Source organism: Quercus suber, unplaced genomic scaffold (genome assembly GCF_002906115.3).
Source record: "Quercus suber isolate HL8 unplaced genomic scaffold, Cork oak 2.0 scaffold_137, whole genome shotgun sequence".
NCBI classification, from domain to species: Eukaryota; Viridiplantae; Streptophyta; class Magnoliopsida; order Fagales; family Fagaceae; genus Quercus; species Quercus suber.
In genome coordinates, this window is record NW_027069599.1 from 1,144,329 (window position 1) to 1,151,412 (window position 7,084).

Genomic DNA, 7,084 nt, shown 5'->3' on the forward strand with positions numbered 1-7,084 from the left:
ACATGAATTAGATCATTTGTTGAATCGATAGAAAAATGTTTCGTTTTATTATATATGTGATTGATGTATAATTTGACAAGTTGTAAAAAATATTATGAAAAAAGTTGTGTCTCTAAAGATTACTTAATAAAAATCGTGTATAACTGGATCATTTAAGAAACTCTTCAACTCAATAACAACGTATGACATGCAAGATTTTCTCATTTTCGCCTATTATACTTTCTTTTTCTTTTGCTTAAAATAGGTAAGAAGACAAATTTAGACTAAATTCTTCTCACAAATAGTGGCGTAACCAGGATTTTTTACTTGGAGTGGCCAAGTTACATATTCGTATGTTCGTCATAATTCATAAATATGTTTGATGATGTATGAAATCAGTTAGTTGAACACTTCGGCTTCGGTGGACTACAGCGTTAGCGGAGGCCTACAAAGAGAGAAAGCAGTCAAAGGGTGACCGGGGCGAGCCGGCCAAACACCCTCCGATGATGAAGTTAGTTTTTCTCTTCTAATGGAGTTCCAACTTTATTCAATGTAAAATCTCAGGAAATTCATACCTTTGCATGGTGAAGACCGGGCCTTATATAGGGTACTCCAGGGCGGTTACTAGTTCAATAACTTCCCCCAGAATCTTGGAATCCGGACATAACCTCCTCAACGACTACAAAAAATCATAACCGTCGTTGGAAGTTACATGCATTGGAGGGATTGGTGGCGATGAACGTGGGTTGATGAACCGCTACGAAATTCGCCAAGTGTTTGCGTAGTCGTCCATGTGCTCTGCGCATGGACGACTCTTTGTTGTGTCGTTGTGTGGTCGTCCATGCACCTTGTGCATGGACGATTCTCTCGATTTGATTCCCTGGAGTGATCAATTGCCCAACATCCCAATGACGAGATATTTGGATGAATTGGAGATGGCCTGATGTTTGGCTAACCGCAACTCTCTGGACGACCCTTCTGGACGAACCATAGATGTGATTTTTTGTTATACATCAGTTGCCCCCTTGTCCAGGGCGTCGTCAAGGGACATTATGGGGATTTTATCCCATTTATGTAGCCACGTGTCACGGTTTAATTCGTTGAGCAATTAAATCGATTGCATTTCCCCACACGATTGCCACGTGTCATTTTCTTAGTGGGTGGTGTCGCTTCATTGACCCCACTCCTGGGCCCTATAAATTGACACATTCTCTTTCTTGCCCTCCACCTTTCTCATAAACTTCCTTCCGCTATCTCGTCCAAGAATCTCGTCTAGCGTTCGTCCTAGTTCTCAGGTACTTCCTCTTCTTTTTAGGTTTTCATCTTGACCTTCACTTTAGTTATGTCTTCGTCCAGTAGTATGGAGAGAGAAATAGATGAGTATCAGGACGTTTCGTCTGAAAGCTATGAGAGCGGTGAGAGTAGTACTAGTTTAAGTAGCAGTTTCTCGGACGAGCAGTACTTGTCCGGGGTGCCTGGCATTTCCTTAGAAAAATTTTAGGAAATGCAACGTAGGATGGCTTCTGGAACTGGGGCTAGCTCGTCCAGAGTGCCACCCAGCCCTTCTCAGGACGAGGAGGAGGAAGAAAACATTATATATAGCTGTGCACCTGAGGTAGCATCCACTTTGGACGCTCCTAAGTTAAAAACATTAGTAGATAGATACCAAATTCCTACCGAGTTTAAACCTCGTCTGCCTAGGGAAGGAGAATGGTGTTGTTCACCTTCTTCTAGTTTGGGGGTTTACTCGTCTTATCTCTTAGCTGGTCTAAGGTTTCCCCTTAATTCCTTTTGTAGAGGTCTGTTTCATAGGTTAGGTATTGGTCCTAATCAACTTAATCTCAATGGTTGGAGGACGATAGTCGCCATGCAAGTGTTATGGCGTGAGGCACTGGAAGGGGATCGTCCTATAACAGTGGACGAGTTCCTCTACTGTTATAAGCCTTCAGAAATAAAACAGTTAGCTGGTTTTTACCAGTTCTCGTCCAGAGGCTCTCCCTATAGCTTAATAAAGGGCCGTAGCTCGTCTGATAGGCTCTGGAAACAAGAATTTTTTATCATTTCTGGTAACTGGGTTGGGGACCCAACAGATGTTAGTAATACCCCCTTCCCTCCTTTTACCAGCCCCATAGGTCGCCTTCGTCCTGAGGGTATGTTTTCTTTTCATGTGATTCACTTTATTATTTATATTCTTCATCTTTCATTCGTCTAACTATTTTTCTTTTGTTGGTGCAGCTGTTACTCGTCCACGTTTAAACAAAACTTTCTTAAAACGAATTGACCGTGTACGTGCCTTCCCTAGAAGGACCTTCCACGATTTAGTGACTCTCAGCAGTTTAGCCACGTGGGGTCTTGGTCCAGAACCAACTGCTGAGAATTTAAGCCACGAAGAAACTACTCGTAAGAGTAAGTATCATCCAGCTTCTTCCATTTCCATCTTTATTATTAACATTGCTTATTTTTTATTAACTGACTTCCTTCATTGTAGGAATATTTACGATGAGAGAAAATAGAGAAAAAACAGTAACTAGTGGGGACGAGGATGCTCCTCCACCTCCAATCGTCCAGAAGGCTACCGTCCAGCCTGGGAAGAGGAAGTCCAAGAAGATTTCAAGTTCCGTGGACCTGGACGACCTTCCTAGTCGTCAGGCCTAAAAAATCAAAAACCACTCAGACTCCTCTTCCCAAGGTCCCCAAATTCACTCCTCCCCCACGTGAATTTGGACGAGTCTCCTACCGACGTGGAGCCCGTCCAAACAGTTCATCCTGTTCAAACTGATCCTGCACCTTCAACCAAGACTTCTAGGAAGCCTCATCCGTCAGAGCAATCAGATCGTCCTTCTAACTTGGTGCTGGACGAGGGGTATGCGTGGAAGACGTTCAAAGGGATCGTCACTGACAATGAGGTTAACGAATGTTACAACATGTCAGTGAAAGAATTTGAACGTTCTGGCATCCACGACCTCTTTAAGGTAACCTTAACTCGTCCTTGTGCTTTATATATATATATATATATATATCTTGCTAACTCTCATTCGTCCATGTACAGGCTATGTCAAAGTTTTATACAGCGACGTGCCAGGCCAAGGAACTAGCTGAGGAGGCCAAGACGGCAAATGAGAAGGCTAAGGAGCTAAGCAACAAAGTTTTGCTAAAAAAGGGGGAGGTGATCAGGCTGACAGATGAAATCAACCGTTTGCTAGGAACTGAGACGAGATTGAAAGACGAGGTTGAGGAACTTAAGGCAGATGCTGTTGAAAAAGACACTCGCATCGCCTACTTGGAGGGACAAGTCTTGGAGTTCAACTCGTCCTTGGAGAAGGCACGTGAAGAAGCCATATCAGCCTTCAAGAAGTCTGGCGAATACAAGAATCGTCTAGACAGCCATTACGCTGCTGGGTATGAGGACTTCTGTGCTGATACCAAGGACGCATTCCCTGACTTGAACTTCGACGTATTTAAGATTCCTCAAGCCACAGAAAGTTCTTTGCTTATGACGGGCTCTGAGGACGTGAATGTGAAGGACGATGCCACTAATGAGGTGAACCAGGACGATCCGAAGACAAACCCAGCAGATTGAATTCATCTTCCAGAAAGTTTTTATGTTTTTTGTTTTAATGTGCCCTAGTGTTTTGGGCTTTTACTTCTTTTTTTTTTTTTTTAAATCTATTCAAGTACAATTTCTTCGTCCAAGTTTATGGACGAGTATTATGGATAAGTATTTGTTACTTTAAGGGTTTTTGGACAGTGGTCGTCCACCCTATGAATTTTATGCATGTATGAATGTTCCTTCTTTATCATTGTTCTGTGTTCAATTATTCTTTATGCTTTGCAAATGAATTCCATTTATATCGTCCATACCATTTTTGTAGTGGGATTTTTCCTCCTATTGAGGTTTTATCTCGTCTTGATCATATGGACGGATTCCTTCTTATATCATCATGAGATGTCCATTTTCAAGTAAAGGTCGTCCATGAATGACGTCTTTTTAGCAGATTTGATTGTCGCTCAAGCTTTTAGATGACTATTTATTCATCCTTAATGAATTTTTCCACATGCTCATCCATGGGTTGGACAAAGCTGGTTAGGTTCGTCTATGGGCTTGTGGTGTTTTAACACGCACATTGTTCGTCCATGGTGTAGACGATTACACTTAAGGTTTGTCTCGTCTTGAGCTTAGACGGACATACCTTTTCTTGCTTTATCCTTATTCAAAGGAAAGCTTTTAGACGATACTTCCTTGCGTCCAAGGATTTTGCTCGTCTTTGGCTTTTCGCCTTCCGTGGATCATTTTGAATCATAGAAAATAAAGGATTCCCATACAACCATACATATTTAAAACACACCATATGTATATTCAGAAATCCATACTTTGTAATCATTCGTCCACAATCATGGCACATGCTTAAGAGCTTGTGCTTTTAGAGAATTAAAAACACATAATACATAACTTCGTCCATAAGCAGCATAAAATACTTATACACTTAACAAACACTAATAATAAGCAGGTACTGGAAAGCATTAAACATATTACTTTAGACGTCCAAGGATCTCGTCCACAATCATGGCTCGTTCTTGATCACCCTTCATTGATAGTACCTCCTTAGGTGTTCAACGTTCCACAGGTGCTCCAACTTCCTTCCGTCTAGGGCTTCCAAATAGTAAGATCCTTGCCTCTTGCAGTTGATTACCCTGTAAGGTCCTTCCTAATTTGGTCCCAATTTTCCGTGGGCCGGATTTTTGGTGGCCAAAGAAACCTTCTTCAGGACGAGATCCCCAATGTTGAAGCGCCTAGGTTTCACCATGGCGTCATGCTATCTTGCCATGAGGTTTTTGTACCTTGCTACTCTTTGCTTTGCGTCCATCCTTACCTCATCTATGAGGTCGAGATTAAGACGAATCTATTCATTATTCTCTTCATTTTGATACTTCATCACCCTATGGCTGGCCATATGCACTTCTGCGGGCATGACTGCTTCGCTCCCATAAGCTAATTTGAAAGGAGTCTCTCCTGTGGGAGTCCTCACTGTTGTTCTATAAGCCCACAAAACACTTGGTAATTCGTCTGGCCATACTCCCTTTGCCCCTTCAAGCCGAGTCTTGATAATTTTTAACAAGGATCGGTTTGCTACTTCTGCTTGCCCGTTGGCCTGTGGGTGGGAGGGTGAGGAGTAGTGATTTTTAATTCCGAGTTGTTCACAAAATTCTCTGAAGGGTGTATTATCAAACTGTCATCCGTTGTCGGACACTAACACCCTTGGTACTCCAAATCTGCATACAATGCTCTTCTAAACAAAGTTTTTGACGTTTTGCTGTGTGATTTTCACTAAGGGTTCAGCTTCCACCCATTTAGTGAAATAATCTATCCCCACCACCAAAAACTTCATCTGTCTGGTTCTAGTTGGGAAGGGGCCCAAAATATCCAAACCCCATTGTGCAAAAGGCCAAGGGGCCATCATTGGGGTAAGTTATTCAGATGGTTGCCTAGGAATATTGCTGAAACGTTGGCATTGATCACATACCTTAACATATGCCTTAGTGTCAGCTTGGACGGTTGGCCAATAATACCCTGCACGGATGACCTTGTGGATGGGTGATCTGGCCCCCAAGTGGTTACCACACGCTCCTTCACGAACTTCTCTTAGTACATAATTCACCTCGTCTAGGGCCAAACACCTTAGATACGGTTGCGAAAAACCTCTTTTGTAGAGCACCTCGTCCATGAGGTTGTACCTGGCCGATCTAACTCTGAGCTTTCTGGCTTCGTCCTTCCCTTCTGGAAGCCTTCCGTCCCTCAGGTATGACACTATTGGGGTCATCCAATTCTCTTCACCTTCTATCTGCAACATTTCTGGGAGATCTATGCTGGGCATGTATCGTATTTCATTAAACTTGTCTATTGCATCATTAGCAGAGGCTTCCTTCGCTAGAGTGTCCGCTTCCATGTTCTCTTCCCTTGGGATTTGTACAAAGTTAGCTTCCTTGAATTTCTTTGCAAGGCGTAATACTTTCTTCAAATATTTTTTCATTCTATCTTCCTTGGCTTCACACGTCCCATTTACTTGGCCTATGACAAGCTGTGAGTCTTCGAAGACGAGTACTAAGTCCGCTTCTACAGATTTGGCCAACTCCAACCCTTTAAGAAGGGCTTCATATTCTACTTCATTATTCGTTGTCTGGTATTGCAAGCGAACCTTGTACTTCAGCTTGTCTCCTTCTGGTGACTGCAAAACAACTCCTATACCTCCTGTATGCAGCGTAGATGATCCATCTACGTGGACGACCCATCTTTTACCATTTTCTTTCTCATCCAAGTCCTCATAACTTGGAGTGAATTTTGCAACGAAATCTGCCAGGGCTTGAGATTTTATTGCATTCCTTGGTTGGTACCGAACATCAAACTCACTGAGCTCAACTGCCCACTGAATTAGTCGTCCTGCAGCTTCAAGTTTGTTCATTGCCTTCTTGAGTGGATGATTAGTCATGACATTTGTTGGGAAATATAGACCCCGGTTGATAGAATTAACAAGTTTTAAACCCAAGTTGTTAATTATATTTATTATGAACAAACCTTGTTAAAACAAACAAACATCAATATCATGTCAATAATGAATGCAGCGGAAAAGTAAATAAGACAAGATATGATGACCTAGGAAAACCAATGAAACCAACCAGTTTCATAGTAAAAAACCTGGGGGGAAACCTTCCCGAAAAGCAATCTACTATAGAAAAGAGAAGTTTCAGATCTAGTACAAAACCTTTGTCCGTAGACTCTACAATCCCCATAGATAAGCTCACAGCAGAAACCTTCTACCGCTTCAGAACCTCTGAACTCTTCAATATATGAACGCCACCCTTTTTGTTGCACGGATCCCAATACGTGACTAACTCCTTTGCACGAATCCTAGTACGTGACTCACTCACCAACTTGAGGAAGAAGAATGTTGGCTGCAAAGTTCTTCACTTCATCAACAATGAAGATCAAGAAGCACTTGGTTACAAAACCCTAAGGCGCAAAGACGCAGTAGCTTCTTTTAGAGAGAATAAGGCATCAATCACCTTTTTGCATATGTTCTCCTTGTATTCTCTCATGTGACGGCTTTTA